Source organism: Pleurodeles waltl, chromosome 3_1 (genome assembly GCF_031143425.1).
Source record: "Pleurodeles waltl isolate 20211129_DDA chromosome 3_1, aPleWal1.hap1.20221129, whole genome shotgun sequence".
In the NCBI taxonomy this organism is placed as follows: Eukaryota; Metazoa; Chordata; class Amphibia; order Caudata; family Salamandridae; genus Pleurodeles; species Pleurodeles waltl.
The window spans coordinates 129801580-129819145 of record NC_090440.1 but is presented as its reverse complement, the minus strand read 5'-3'; positions in this window follow the sequence as shown (position 1 = coordinate 129819145).

Below are 17566 nucleotides of genomic sequence, written 5' to 3'. Positions count from 1 at the left end.
AGCTTCCCCAACTCACAGCAGAAGCAGCAGGAGACAAAACAGGGGTTTTACCAAATTAACGGCTTCCCACACATCCTTGGTGCCATTGACTGCACACATGTACGCATTGTGCCACCTGCTGCAACCCAACATCTATACCGCCACAGGAAGCACACACACTCGATCAATGTGCAGGCCACTGTCGATCACCGGGGTTTGATCACCAACATTGTGACAAAGTATCCTGGGAGTGTACATGATTCATTCTTCTTTCATCACTGCACCATCAATCAACACTTGGATACAATATGGAAATGGACTACTTGTTGGTAAGTATAGAAACCCAGTTATCTACACACTGCACAGCAACCCTCTAGGACACACAACACATACACCACGACATCGACACGTGGACAGGAAGACAATGAGGTAGTGACACCGCTAGGCATGTTTGATAGCCTCACCCATTGGGATACACACCTAGGGACAAATGACAGTTCCAAATAACAACTGATGCCACTTCAGAGCCACAAGGGGACAATTTAAAACAACACAATGACAAAGACATGGCCCCAACTGGCAGTACAATTTGGAAGATTAATCTTTCAATATCACATCAATAACACTCAATCAAACACCCTTCCAAACAATACGTACTGTGCAAGAAGTGTGTAATGTGTTTTTCTGCCGGTCAAACACCATGACACACATAGCATGATGATGACTACAATGAAGGTCACATGTAATCATTGAGGATGTACCAATATCTCACATCACTCCTGCTCTCACTTGCCCACTACCAATAAGCAAGTGCACTGTGCGAAGAACACATCTTCATGGGGCAATATTGAAAGTGCACATTCCTACACATACTCATTGCGACAAATTAACACACACACAACAGATGTACAGGCATACAGACCTTCTGAAACTCAAAATGACAACCTCACAACCAAGTTAGCCATTTGAACTAGAACATGTTCAGTAGTACAGGTACACGTCACAACCTGAGTCGACTTGGCAAGGGCAGAGAAATAGGTCTGCAGTGAACTTGTCACACATGTGAAATTAGTGCATAGTCAATTGTTACCACGTCAGTGCTGACAACTTAAGGAGATGTGTTGCACATTTTCACCTTGCCAAATCAAAAGGTCTCACTGATGGTTAAATAATTCTATTACATATGTGAAATTGGATGGGATGTCCAGGGTATATAGATGCAACTGTGATACCACCACTGTGGAACTGATTCTGTGTATGGAAGTATCATGTCACCCCCAGTTAAGACACAGGGACACCTATTTCACATGACACAATGCAAGGGAGTACACACTGTACTGCAATTCTACAAAGATACTGCTGACATCCGGTCAACAGCCAAACACCCGTTCAGATAAGGCAACAACCCATTGCTGATAGTATATCCTAGAAGCCTAGGATTCCACACAATAACACAAAAACCGATGAGTCACAGACAACACAAGAGAACAACTGCCATGCAAAGTGATAATCATGTTGCAAGGTACATCAACATGTTCTCACTCATTTTCTCTTTCAGCTGATCAGGGGTATGGGATCCAGCCATGGATCACAACCCCATTTGCAAACCCAAGCACTGCAGCAGAGCGCGCCTATAATGAGGCACATAGGAGGACACACACCATAGTCGAGAGGACCTTTGGCATCCTGAAGTCAAGATTCAGGTGCCTCAACATCACCGGAGGCAGCCTACTTTACTCACCAGAAATGGTGTGCAAAATAATTTTGACCTGTGCCATCCTGCACAACATATGTGTCAGAAGGAACATTCCCCTATATGAACCTGACCCACAAATGCCTGAAGAGGAGGAAGGGGAGGATTCTGTCCATCAACATGAGGGGGACCATCCAAACACAGCTTCAGGATTGCGTCAGAGACAACATATTGTCCAAAAGTTCTTTTAACTCTACTCATCCATCTCCACTGTCTTACCATATGTCAATAAACACCTATAATATTCACTATATCATGGTCTGGGTAATCATTTTTGCATAACATTATCTCTAACTATCAGAATCATAGTGTAGCCTCATGGAGCATTGCTGAAATACAGATTAGGACACAGAACATTTCCAATTCTATTTTTATGCGTGTGAATTTACAGCCACATTCACACACACTGTAAATGACATATATTCTGTACATTTCACATTTGAAGGGCAATAGCAGAGGACCACACCTATTTCACACATACATGTTGGCAACATGGTTCATCGCAGCATATGGCACACAACTAAGAAACCATCAGTCAATAATGGAAAAAAATGCCTCATACATGAGACAGTGGATATGCTATTGCTTTGGTGACAAGAAGGTATGACCAGACCCTTGACAGCAGTAAGTCTTACATCACCTATCTTTGCAAGGACTGTGGGCCTGATTACAACTTTGGAGGACGGTGTTAATCCGTCCCAAATGTGACGGATATACCACCTACCATATTACGAGTTCCATAGGAAATAATGGACTTGTAATACCGTAGGTGGTATATCTGTCACATTTGGGACGGATTAACACCGTCCTCCAAAGTTGTAATCAGCCCCTATGTGTGACAAGATTTCCATATAAGCAGCAAATAGATAGCACAAGTGCCCCAGGCATGACTAGCATTGCTCACATGACATCCCCTGCACATGGCAGCCCATGTCCTAAGTCCAGCCACGCCCATGTTCCCTGTCTCAGCCCACCCTTCTTCAGTCCCTGGAATGGGAATATGTGTCCCCAGATAATCCCTCATCTACACACACCCAGACTCACAATGTTAATCCAGTGTGATTCCCTCTTTAGTATGGTATGCCATAGTCATTGTACTTCTGTCTGCATGGACGTCAGGGTAAATAATGTAGGACCTGTTATCACCTGACACTATTGGCCCTTTGAGCTTGAATCTCACCTACAGTTCTTGTGAGAGACTGATATGCTGCACACACCTGTGAGCACCTCCATGGAGACCAGCCATTTGAAAATGCACTGCCCTTGCAGCTGCCTGGAACAGCATAGAAGCTGTCATTTTATTCATAACACTGTTATGCATTGCTGTAAAAATCAGCTGTGTAACACAGCCCTTGGGTTAATGTGTTACGTTCCAACACACAGGAGAAACACAGTTGTCAGTTTCTACAGTGTTGTTCCACCTTTGACCAGTCTCAGTCTGACCACTGTGTATTTACCTTGTCAAATGTTGGGATCCTGATTGACCCTGCATCCTGTTAGCCTGACTGGCTCCTGTCTTTGCGTTACCCTAAAGGTTCCTTGTGGCTACATTTGTATCATAGTTGCTTTCCCAACCCTCACATTCATCCTGGGGTATTGTGTCAGGTGGGTCTACAATGCATACTGAAATACATTGTATAGCAAAATCAGTTTATTTATCGTACCATGGTGGGGAACTTGTCTCCAAATAGCCGAATGATGGCCTATCCCTTGTCTGGGTTTCATGTATGCATGAGTGACAAATAGTGACTGTACCATGGCTGTATGCATGGATTGGGTACGGTGTCTCCAGCACAACAAACAACGTCAGATAATGTGCATGAAATGTCTACACATGTTAGGACCCTGACAGTCCACACGCTGATTCAAGGTGCTCCCAACATCTTGATGGGGCTTGTGTGGTGAATAGCTGTGATATTAATCAGCACAGAGGCACTGATGTTCCCAGATGCAGTGGGAATTTTAGAGGCCAACCTGTGTACAAATGTTGTGAGGACACCTGCCGGTATAAGAATCCTGAGACAGTACCTTTGTCAGCACACCAAGGTTGCCCTGTTGACAGTCTCATAACACATCTGCAGTGACGGAGCTAGACCATCCCCATGTGTGTTCTCAATTCCTCATTGGCTTTCCTTCTCTTGATCTGCGAAGGATACTTTGTAGATACAGGAAATGGCTCCACAGACTCATGACTAGACCTGCACGTAACTGTGACAACATAGACCCCAATAATGAAACAGGCTAAACAATGGCCCACACACATGAACTAGACATCCCTGTGCATTTTACCACTGGAAATATGTGAACACGTGCTGCTTGGTCTGCTGGTCCTCCACTGCCACAGGAGAGACATGGCTCAGTTATATGACTATAACTGTGGCGTTACATTACAATTGTGTATTATATTTGGGACTCGGTGTCACAAACACGGTACCCACATAGCATTATCCCATGCCTGACTCATGGTGGGTAAACAAACAAGTGCCTAGGAAGTAGTATCCAACATTCCAGAACATGTGATGGCTACGTTTTGGAACCTTGCCATGAACAACCGTCTTCTATCTATCCTGTGCATGCTTTGTCATTGGTGGTGCTTATGTTCCAAAAAACCTAGGAAGTGCACACAGCAGTTGTTGCTAAGTGTATAACTAACACATGTCCTCTCTCATTTCCACACTGACTAGCATCTGAGGGTTGGACACATTGGCTCCACATGCATACAAGCAGTTTTTCAAAAATGCATCTTGTGATGGTCACACAGTGGGACAACAACATATAGTAGTAGGCAAATCACACACATTGACCCTTAGGCATTGAGTTACTGTATTGAGTTGCGTCGCCTTGCTATCCTCTCTTGACGCAAAACATGCCCAAAATTGGTAATACCTAATTGTATCCCACACGTTTGGCCATCTATTGCGTCAGTGAAGATTATGGATGCTGGGTTATTTCTAAGCATGTGCGTAAAAAAAAAAATGACGCACAGACTGTAAGCATCATAATATTTTGACACATAACAATAAAAACGCACCGCCTTTGAGTCAGGAAGGGATGTAATAGGATATCTTGTTTACAGAATTGGTACAGTGGATGTACTTTCACTTTCGCTTTGCAGTCTGTGATATTTCCTGACTGTGTGGCTGTGTTTTGACTTGTCTCTCTGTGCATTTTGTGATTTTGTCTCCAGTGTGGTCTTTAAACGGTCTTTTTGTGTTTCATAACTGTCTGTGGTATCCTGTCTTAGTGTTTTTTTGGTCATTTGTAGAGTCAACATTTGTCTTTGTTGTGTTGGGAATCTGTTGTGGGTAGTGGTAGTTTGGGTATAGTTGGGCTGTGTTCTTAGTTAGTTTGCATTTCCCTGTCCTACTTTCCCTCTATTCTCCTCTGTACCCCTTTATTCCCTTTTTTTTGTGCAAGCATGTTGGGCAGGCCTCGTCTGGGCAGGATGGGAGAGGAGGAGCTGGGTGGGTTTATTTGGCTGGTGTGCCACTTCCTACCCTTAATGATAGAGACAGGTGGTCGTGTGATACAAGGCTATCACAAGAGGCAAAGAGGCTCCGGTGGGCAAAAGTGTTGTACCATCTCCAGAGAATCTACAACACACCGCGCAATGACTACCAGCTGAAGCACCGCTGGGCTGACCTTGTTGCCAGGGAGCAAGACCTGCTGGACCACCTGGGGATTGTGATTGGAGGCCCTTTTGGTGAGTACAAATCAGAGTAATGTGCACGTTTAAATGCTCTGTAGTGACAGTAGCTGATTTGTTCATATGCTGCAGGCAATGTTTTTGAACATGTGGAATGCTAGTTAAACATACAGGGCCATAGTTCTACTTTGTTAGCACTGCAAATCTGACCTGTTTTGAAGCAAGAGCGACACAAACTCACAAAATACAATTGTATTTTGGAAGTTTGTGCCGCCTTCGTGTCAAAAAGCAGCACAAATGTGGTGCAAAATTTGTATAAATATTAACCACAGTTGCCTGTGAGGTATATAATATTTCCTACACATTACCGTCATTTGTTGACGCAACAGCTAGACTAACTTTCAAAACACAACAGGAGCCTGTAAATTAGTGCTGGCTTCACGTCAATTGATGATGCCAATGTGGCTCTAACATGTGTTTCATGTATGGTCTGTGAGTGTATCAGGAAACATGTTTGAAATCCAGATTTTTTCAATAAATAATGTGTCCCTCAATTGTTTTCGGATACATGTCTGAATTGTATTCTAACACATATGTAACAAGTTATAGCTTACCTCAGGTAACATCTTAGACTGATATTTGGAGTTTGTAGTGCCACATTGAACTTAAGGATGGATGGCAAAAGGTATGCACACAGGTTCATATCTCTATGGTTCGTGCAACTTACCATAGCTGTGGCACATCAAATGAAGATAATGATACAAATAGAGAGCTAACAACTGTCCCCGGCCCTCTGTACATTGTACCTGTGTGTCTTGAATTGGTCTTAGTCACAATGTCTGGGTGACTGATATTGCAGTCCTCAAGGAAAGTGGCTTTGCATGTCTCTCATGGATCCACATGATTAGAGGAATACACACCATGAATTTGTCTGCTAACTAATGAAGGAGCATGTTTGCCACCACATGATAGTCAGGGCCACTGCATGTGTGCAGATATGTGTGTCTCACTCATTGGAGTCCCCGGGTCTGCACATGTTTGCAGTCGTATATAGGATATAGTATTATCATGTCTGAGAGGCTTGAATTTCTGAGTTAATATTACACATAGTATTTGTATTTGAAAGTGTTGTACAGTGTACAGACATTGAGCCCATTTCATCCTTCCATGCCTTACAGGTGGATCTACACCCTACACTATCGGAGACGTGGCTCGATTTGCGGACCCAGACATCTCCAGTAAGTGTTGATATTTCTGTTCTGTGTTGTGTTTGCTGATGATGTGTGATTGACTCCTGTGTGTTGGACACATAGCAAGGTGTGATGCGCTGGTCAATGATCAGTTTTGTTCCTTGAGCGGAGTATCATTTTTTTCCCCATCTCTGAGTTGGCCAATCATTAGCGTATTGTCATAATTTGGGATTGTAGGTCAGTCCTGTAGGCACGGCAATGTGAATAGGGATGAGCTATGTGGATAACATTTGAAATCAGAAAATGTTGCAGTGGACCATATTAGTGATTTAGTCAGCAAGTCAGACCCTGATTCTTCCAGAATAGGGATGCCAAAGTCTTACCAACAGACTTCTGATTCCCTATTCACTAATGAACATGTTTGACAGTATGTTTAACTTCCTAGCAGCATGTAGTTCCACATGTTGTGCTACGAGTATGAGGCACTTGAGAACAATGGCCTAGATGTGCATGCAGCTCATGGCCAGAGGTGTGCTTGCATCTATCTGTTTGTTGTAAGTCATGGGTTACTGGCATAGCTGCTGCCTGTTCTTCAGTTGACATCATGCACAAACGCACCCCCTTTGGGCTAGCTGCCATATTTTGCATCCCCACCCGCACCTCCTTGGCCAGCTCCCGCTGTACTCCAACTACAGTTCGCTCAAAGCTGGTGCCAGTGTCGTCAGAGTCCTCAGCTGTGTTGGAGCTGGCAGGTTGTACAATTGGGGTGGTGGGTGGGTCCTCTGTGATGGCAGCTAGTTCTGTACTCCTCCTTGTGACTGAAGGTGGGCTCTGGAGGGTTCCAAGGACATCTTGGAGCGTCTGCTGGCTGATGTTTGTCAGCTCCTCATCCATGTCATCAGGGTAGTCCTGGACAGGCATATCCGCAGGATAGCCATCATCCCCTGAAATGAGATAAGGTACAATTAGTGTGTCTGTGTTGTGGGATTTGTAATGTGACATGCCTGCCTTTCGATTATTTTCACATTGTGATCTTGGTTCCTGTTCATTGTTTCTGTCATCATATTAGCATTCTCCCAGGCCCATGCCCCACCTGCATGTCACATGGCTTGTGGTCAGTTTGTGGACTTGTCAGCATCACATCCTCTAGGTGTTGGTTCAGGCCAAATTGTGAATTGCCACCTTATTGTCCTGCTCAACCCTCTGTCTATTTCCATTCTCATGGTGAGGCCTTTGACTGGCTGTGGGTGTTCTGATGGCACTAGCACCACACTTAACAATCTGGACCTGCCCCAGTCTCTGATCTTTCACATCCACCTATATGTTGTTGAGATCTAGCATATACTATGTATAGCATTGTTATCGCACGATATGGATGTCAGCATTGGTAATGTGTACTGCTGATGTTGGGGAATGTGTGGTACATTGGATTGCACTGATTGTCCTAGCAGTGTTCCATTTCCTCCTCTGACTGTGCGGGTGTATTTCTGTAACCAGTTACACGTGTACTCCCCCTCAATGCTGTTGTCTGAGCAGTATGACATTTGGGATGTTGCATGGTGCCATTGGAGCTATTGTGACTCAGGCATAGGGTGGACCCTGACTTATGCAGCATGGGCATGACATTAGTGCTGCGTACCTCCTAATGTTTATAACAATGGCTGATGTTTGTAGCAACTATTTACAATCACATTTGACAAGATTGGGACATTTGTATTGATTTCAGGGTATTGATAACCCTCTAATTTGGGTGTGTTTGATCCATGGGGACGTTACTGCCATTAGCTACTTGACCTGCACACACAGCAGAGGTGGTAGTGGCAACTGTTGTCAATGTTAAATTCTACTTGCAGATATGGCCAGAGGTTGTTAATTGGGCCCTAGTTAATGTAGGAAGAATACTGGCTGACGTGTGACGGGCTGCCAGTTTAGCGTTGTACCCTGCACTTCTGGCCTGGCTTTACCTATGCAACACCCTTGGCATGGTGGCATACCCCCATGCAAAGGTTGTTGGTGTAGTGTACTTTTGTGCCCCAGGTTTCCTCTGTACAGCCCATGCCCCCATGCCGTGCCCTTTTACCCATGCCAATCCCTGAATATCATGACTTACATGCATTGTGTAGTAGGTATGTTCACCCCCCTGCTTACAGTTAACATTTGTGCATTTTAATTCCCCAGGCGACTTACCCAGCATGTGTGTTATCTCCTGGTAGTCTGCGCTGTCCTGTCCTTGAATCCCTGTGATGATCTCCTCAGGGATGATGGCTGCGACCATCTCCTCCATGTGGTCCAGGGCCTCCTGCGGTGCTGGACTTCCACCTCTAATCTGCAGTGCTGTCTTCCTGTTCCTGGCCATCTTTTCCTTGGTCCTGCGCTTGCAGTCTTGCACTTGATGACTGCTCTCCGTACTTCTGCCATACTGTTAATCATGTCAACAATTCGTTGCCATATTGCCTCTCTCCTACTGATTGGCAACTTTGAGGTGACAAACAGTTGGTGCTGGTGTTCCATCACCTCTTTCACCAGAATTTCCTGCTCCTCTGCACTGAAGTGACACTTCCTTTTCTTCTTCTCCCTGTCCTGAGCCTTGTGTGGGTCCTCCTGGCTGGTTCCTGGTCTGTTGTCATCTTCCTGGGGTCTGTGCAAGCATCTGGTATACAATTTGGCTCTCCTTAGCACATTTTGCAGTGTTTGCGCCGCTTTTTGACGCAATTGCATCAAAAAAAGGCACGTATCCAGTTTGCGACGTCGTAAACCGTCTCACAGTCATTTTCGCCGCGTTAACGTTGTTTTTCTTTACGACGTGACACATTGGCTTGAGTAAAAAAAAATGACTCGCACCTGTGGTTTGCGATGCTGTGCGTCAAAGTACAAATTTGACGCCCGCACAGCGCAAAGAAATGGCGTTAGCCACAGTAATATTTTTTAGGCTAAACTGCGTTGCCGCAGTTTTGCGTCAAAAAGTATAAATATGGCCCTCAATGGTTCTGGTACCACATCCCAGCTGAATGAGAAACAGGTGGCTTTCCTCTCAGCCTTGGAATTTATTATTGAAGACATTTTGAAGCTATTATTAAGTCTCCATCTAATAAGGCCCGGGCCAGATGGGGGTCCCCATGGGCCTGTATAAACCTCTACAGGAAATTTGGGCCTCTTTGCTTTGCAAGTGTTGTATTGCTTTTGTTAAAATGGGTTTCCCAGAATATAGGCATACCGCCATTATAGTATCCATTATAAATTCCATTTTCAAAAAGGGCATTCACCAATCACCAGGTTGTTACCAACTGATATCACTGCTGGATTCAGATGTAACTTGTCCTTGAGCGCCTTTTCACATGGATCAGGGAGTTAGACATGCTGTTGGAGGTGCAGTATGGTTTTTGTGAAGGGCTTGGCATTGTGGGCCAATGCCTGAACTTGCACTGATTGATTAGCAAATATACCATTGTTAAGCAGGGCTCCATCTGCCTGGCCATCATGGAGCTGACCCGCACCTTCGACAGCGTGGTAAGATCCCAACTGTGGGAGACACTAACCAACTTGGGGCTGGATGGTGGCTTAGTGGAATTTCTGCGGCCCTGCACTACGATCTATCAGCTCAGCCTCAGTAAGGTTTGGGCCAGTGGGCGACCATAGTGATGGGTTTAAGCTACAAAAGGGGTGTGCCAGAGCTGTGTCTTGGCCTTGATTTTTTTTTTTTTATATCAATGGATTAGGTACAGCCCTTCCAAACTTCCGACATCCCTCTAATCAGCAAGAAAAAGCTCCTAGCATTACTGTATAGTGACACAGCCTTACTAATCTCTAGAACTGTTAACATCCTTAACACCTTGTTCCAGGAGTTTGTTAACTTTATGGGGTCACTTGGCCTTGCTACTGACCAGACCAAGACATTCACTATGGCTTGCGGATCCAGGCATCATAAGATGCGCAATGTATATTTGCAAAGTCACCCCTTGTTTCCACGCAATATTTTCCGTATCTGGATGTTGTTTTTGATGCCACAGGGCATTTGGGGACCCTGTATTACTAAACTGCACCACAGATATTTGTGTGTTTGGCTGGGTATATTTACAATTTAGCTTCCCTTATTTGAAAAAAAAGAGTGAGCCCCTTTTTGGAGGTCTACAGCAGTATATGCCTCCCCATTCTTACCCACTGGGCGAGCATTTTAGGTCACTCCAATATTAACTCCCTTCAGGGTGAGCGGAATAGGGTTCTCAGGAGATTCTTGGGCGTTCTCCCTACTTACCCAACTGTTATTGTGCACCAAGAGCTCAAGGTTGAGTACGTGGAGGATATCATCAGTCTGACTTTCACTTTCCCTATGGTCCACAGTCTGGGCAAACCCACACTCCTCATTTAACAGGGAGGTCATCTTAGATTGCCTCTCATGCGACAGAGGAATGAAAATATGTGAAATCAGAATTGACAAACGTGGGTATGCAGACTCTTTTCTCCTGTCCCCTATGACCAACTCTGATTTTCTCTGAGTTAAGAAAACTTTCAAAGCATTGAGGCCTTGCAAAGGAGGAACCCTAATTGTCAAAAATTACTGTTAGGGGATTAGTGACGCTCCAAACCATAAAAGACTTGGGGCCATATGTATGAACACATTTTCCCATAGACACAAAATGGGTAAAACCCTTTGATACATCTGGCCCTTGGAGCCATATCTTCAGCGGGTTGATGGCAGCTGGGATAACTTTAACAAAATTCAGGCTCGGTTGTGTGAGATAGCACCTCGGTTTCCCCCTTGGTCAATTCGATTCAACCAACGTTTGAATATATTCATGCAACAAATCTTTTCCCCAGAGTGTGCTCCACTATATTTCTTTCTGTCAGTTTTACTCTGTTTATATCAAAAGGTTTTTAATTACAGCTCTAAGGGAAAGTGGAATTATATTTTGTGCTCCTTTTGTCTTTGTACAGCAACTAAATTCCCCTTCCCTATGTATAAATGTTGGCTGTGATGCTGATGGACTTGTGAGGTTCCTCATAAATCACTTTCTTCAAGTTCCTGTGCCCTGGCTTCTGTTTTTATGACATATTTTGTATAATGGAATGGTTTTAAAAGGTGCTATTGTCCAAACAAAAGCCTTTTTTTTTTAGAACTTCAGGCTGCTGGACTCATGAGGCTTTTTATAATTACTTTCTCATGCCTTACTGTCCAATGCCTTGTCCATGTCTAGCTTTGTGTCTGCAGTTTTTAGTACTCTTATTTGTATGCTGTCTCTTGTTTAATGGATTCTTTTGAAAATATTTTTGAAGTCAGGAGATGCACTTTTAAGGTTGCTCTTGTAACCGAAATAAAGTTGGAATTGAATTGAATTGAATCCACGGAAACCAGAAATCTAAACCTCAGTATGAGTTCACATAACAGCAGTTTGACTACAGTGAGGATGTGATTTCTCTGTGTTGGGGGCTTCCACCCATTGGGAGAAAATGCATACTATAACCGGGATATATCTCAGCCCACTACAAACATGCTTTTTGATTAAGTTCAACTGCATGCTGCTAAGTGCTCCTCCTGATCTTATTATGTTGCCCAGAGTTATAGGGGTTCTTCTCCTTACATTCATCTTGCTGACATGTCACACATCTATGGCATAATTTCTCAGTTAAAACTCTGAATCCTGGGATTAAACCAGTTCTGCCTGAATAACCTTACCATTGCATCCCTTCCAGTGTGTGCTGGACCATGAAAATGTTGTGTCATGAAACATAGCAAGCTATCCGGCAACATGGGCTTTCCATCAGCTGAAACCCAAATTTCATTGGCATTTTTAAAACATCCTGCTCTGACCCATCCTAAGCCTTTGAAACTTCTTCTGGCAATCTCTTGCTTTCTCCCCATGCATCAGCTACTGACAACAGCTTTGAAAAGGCTGTGCCCTCATCAGATTCCTTTATATATTCTCCGTTACACATGCATGCCTCAATTGCACAATACCACCCAACTTCATCAGCATATCTGTTTAAAACAGATATATAATAATTTCTGCTTCCGTGGGCTGCATATTTAACTACTTCAATTTATTTTGGAAATTGTGATGCTTCCAACAATTTAATTACATATTCCACATTCCAAATTGGAGATCCAGGTGAAGTCATTAATCCCACATTTGACCACAACTGTCTAAAGTCATGGACCTCACTAAAGCCATCCCAACTATCTGTAAATAGTCACTCACAATTGAGGAGAAAGATAGCAGGCTTGTATTAGGGTGATGAAATCTGCCACTTGTACAGAGGCAACACCTCAAACCAAGAGGTTTCCTGAATTGTACAAACAGCATACTCTGCTCTCAAATTCCCTTCATTGTCTCTCATACATGAGCTGTATACAAAGATTGCATAGTAGGGCTCAGCAAGAGGTTCAACCTTAATGTCTGGCCTTGGGTGGTGCATAGATCCGTGACATTAAGACAGTCAAGCTCAACCTCTTTCCCATCAATTTTGTTTTCAGTCATTGGTAACAATGTAGCTAGATTGAGAGTTTGCCATCTTTTTATCACAATATTCGATGCTGTAAGAGTTAAGTGTTCATATTTTGTAAGTCTGCTGTTTGTCACATATGCGATCTTAGTACAAGTGAGCAAAACTTTTGACTGAATGACTAACCATCACAGTAAGAGGATGCCCCATAACTATGCTCTCACTTTTCTCACAACTGACATCAACTGATTTAAGGCAGCCATGCAGTCCTGCGGAAACAGGATCATGAGTAGTTGAAAAATATGCACAGGTCTTTGAGAATCTCCACAGGATTGAGTAAGCTCTCAGAGAGTGCAGCTCTCTCTCTCACTGCAGAGTGAACATTTTACTGTAATCATGCATTCCCATGCCAGGGCATGACAGACTCTGTCTCAGCTACAGAAAGGCTTGGCCACTAGGGGAAAAGTTGGGTTTCCACTGTCTACAGTAGATACTATTCCCAGAAACATTCTGACCTCTCTCTGTGTTTTGGGTGGATTCATTTTCAGAATGCTGTGACACCTATCTCATTCCCTTTCCAATGAGATGTCCAAAATTCAGGACCTCTTTTTGGCACTATTTCAACTTGCTCGGGGAAGCCGCCCACCAAGCTCGTACTGCGAACACCTCAGGCCGGCCCTATTAGGAGTTCACCGCAGGGCCAGCAGATGGAAACAGTGTTTCCACCCACTGGCCCTGCAGTGAACAGGGCCTTAACATTGACGCAGGCTCGTAAGCAAGCCGACGCCAATGTGGTATTGTGGCGGGTGCTGCAGCACCCGCTTCGCTTTCCACTGTTCGTAATTCCGGCAGTGGAAAGCACAACGGGGTTATCCATGGGGGCACTGCACTGCCCATGCTATGCCAAGTGCATGGGAAGGCACCCCCTTTCTGCCAGCCTTTGCATGGTGGGGCTACGACCATGCAAAGGCTGACGGAAAGGGGACTCGGAATCGGCAGCGCTGCCCTCGCGGATAACAACCGACAGGCTGTCGACTGGCGGCAACCTGGCGGTGCCAGCGGTCCGACTGTGGCGCTGGTGACGGCCAGGGTCATAATGAGGCGATACATGCCCATTATCAGCCAAATGATTCCATAGAGCAATCATGTCCTATTTACAAGTGTACCTGACACCACAAGTAGGTCATCAATGTAGTTCACAAGAGCTGAGTTAAAAGGCATTTGTAACTCATCAAAATTCATTTTCAAGATATGATTAAAGATAGACAATCTTACTGTATACTCCTATGGAACTCACACCATCCCAAAACTCTGTTTTTGGATACAAAGGAGAACATGAACTGACTGTTCTCATGCAATAGAATAGAGAAACAGGCCTGACAGATATCCACAATAGTAAATGATTCAGTATCGTCAGGAATTTGAAATAGTATTGTAGCTAGATTCAGTACCATGGGCCAACATGGAACAAATATACTGCTAATTTTTCAAAGATCCTGTACAATTCTGTACTTGCTTTTTGGCTTCTGTAAATCCATAATTGGCAAATTGCAAGGACTTCCAACAATTTCTCTCAAAATTCCTTGTTTTTAACATTGTCTGATTCACTGGAGTGAAGCCGCAGTTTCATGTATGAGATTAAATGGTGGTGTTCGCAGAAACACTCCATTTCATTTTATTGTTATTCAGACTGGTTTTAACCCTTTGATAAGTCTGATGTCCTTCCCTTAATATTCCCATATTTCTGATCTTGTAAAGTGGGAGGTAAATACTCTACCGTTCTTGCAGGGTGCAATTCAACAGCTGGTTCCTGTCTAGCCATTTTGAATTGAACATGTTCATCATGTGTATGTAACCGAACACTGTCAGCCATGCAGATTATTGTGCAATCTAATTTACACAAAAGATCCGTTCCTAACCGATTTACAGGACTTGAGTCACACACAACAAATTGGTGATCTTCCTCAAATGATCCTATTTTTACAGGAACTTTCTTTGAAACAGGGTTAGGTATTTTCATATTTGTAACACCTATGACTTGGATATTCTTTCAGCAGAGGGGTGGGTCTGGGACTTCTGCTGTTTTAACAGTGGTACTGATAGACTTTAAGTCGATGAGAAACAACATTTGGTGGCAAGACTGCACCAAGAACACAATCCTCCTTCGCCCTCAGGCACCATCATTGTGAATTGTTGGAGTCAAAGCACTCATTCTCAAACATGTGGAACTGATGAAATGGGTACTGATTTTGGAAAGGATTTGAGTTGGCTGTAAGTGTTTTATTCATATCAAATATGTGGTTGCACATGTTCTGTAGGGCAATTGAAGCATGTGTCACCTACCTCATAGGGACTTGTGACTGACGTGGTGTCTGCATTCATTGAACTGGGACCTGAACTGTAATATTTAGAATTTGCACCTGTTATTTGCCCATCACTACATATTCAATAAGGATTCTGTCTACACTCCCTCTTCAAAGCCCGAGCTTGTACAATAATGACAGAGTCAACTTTGTTAATCTTGCAATATCTATCCATGAATTTGGATCAATTAAAATTAACCCTTTTGACCTTCTCCTTGTGAAACACCAGCTCCACCTTGTGTCATCTGTCCTCTATTCTAAAAACCAACACCTTGTATTCCACCAACATTTCCTACATATAGCTGATTTTGAAACCCTTTCACAGCCAGCTTTGTGTGCGCCAACATAAACCTTTCTTTAGGTCTCTTTTGCTTCATCTTCTACAGTATTTTGCACATGTCAGGATCTCACCTAAGAGATTTGTCTGCCAACAGATCATATTCTGTTGAATTTCTAGTCACCACCCAAGAATGAATTGTGACACAAAACATCCCACATCTCCCTTTTTGGATTGCTGCTTAAACACCAGTAACAATAGTTCATAATAAGCATGCACTGACTCTTTAGCTTCTGGATTAGTTATATTGATCTTTAACTAATCAATGTCCCTCACTGGAGCTTTTACCTTAAAACATGTCATTACCTCATTGTACTTTGTCATCACTATAGGTAAGAGTGTACACGTACGTGAATCTCTTAAGGGCTCTGTACGTGGCCCTTTCACAGCTATCTTACATTCATCTCATAAATCACTATGTACCACAATATTGAATAAACTGTCCAGATCTGTTCACTAAACCTTTGACATTTTCACAAACCTATCAACTTGTGTGTACCACTGTGCAGGCTTTTCTCTCCATTTTGGGAAGTTGTTCATTTTGAATGTGGTAACATCACCTCTACTCCATTGTACATGAACATATCCTCCACCTGGCATATCTCCCATTCAAACGTTAAAGCCTCATCTTCATCTGGGGGTACTGGTGGTGGCTTACCATTAACCTCTATGGTATTTGATTGTTTTTTTTCTTCCCTTGATTCTTTGCCCACTCACTCATCAGTCTGTCAAAATCAATGCATTTCCGAATGCACTTTGCAAATTCAGCAATGTGCAATCCCATTCCTGACGGTCTCATGGTCACAATTGCTTTATAATCTAACTGTGCCTTAAATCTTTTCTGTAAAGGAATACTCTTAGTGAGGTCTGCCTCATATTTACCTGTCAATTCTGTCAATTTATTGTGTCTGGCAGCTGCATGTCTTGTGATTTGTCAGCTCATTCTCATGACATTGATTCAAAAGTGAAATATTGAAACATCTAATAATCTTTTCTAATTCCACCTTCAGTTTTGGTACATCTAGGGGTCTCTTGCTTTCTTGACTAGTGGATGGTCTCTCTGTTTCTCTTGATTCTTATTTATCAGGAGTTTCCTCAAACCAAGGGGGATAAATTTCATCATCAAATTGTCTTGTCTCTCCCTGTAAAAACAATCCTTCTAGCTGCTTACGATAATTGAACATTCTGGAGCGGGGTTCAGGCAACAATCTGTGAGTTTTCTGATAACTGGATAAACCCCATCATGACTACTCATCCTAAAGATTCTGTAACAAAAGGATTCAGAGCAATATTGATTGGTGCAGTCACAACAGGAATTGCTATTGTCTGAGCTGATATGACTTGTGCCAGTTGGGCAAGAATAGTCACAAAAAAAGCTGTAACAGCTGCAGCAATTACAGAAGTAGCTGCTTCATCACATTCATCTGTACTCAAGTGGAGGTGGGCCACCAATCTGAATTATAGTTGGGTCAACAGGGGCCGTAGCCACTGTACCACTATTTGCACCCAATAATACAGCCACATATGGTGGAGGACAATAAAGTATATAACATATCATCCTGTGAATCACTATCAGTATCAATTTTCCTTCTGGATTCTTCATCTTCATTTCCCTGCTTTCAATTCTTTTAGGCTTTTCTGTGATAGTTGCTAGGTACGTTATAGCTCCCTCAACTACATATTGCCTTCATTTCTGGTTTATTTTTCATCCAATGTAGCATCAGCATAAATATGCGCTGCTCTCTTGCTCTATTCTGGTACCTTTCTTTCTTCTTGGTATAAGTTGCTCTCTCCCAAGCATTTAATGATTTAACTGTGTAGGTCTAAGAAGCAGCTTCATTTCATATAGCCTTTCCCTTA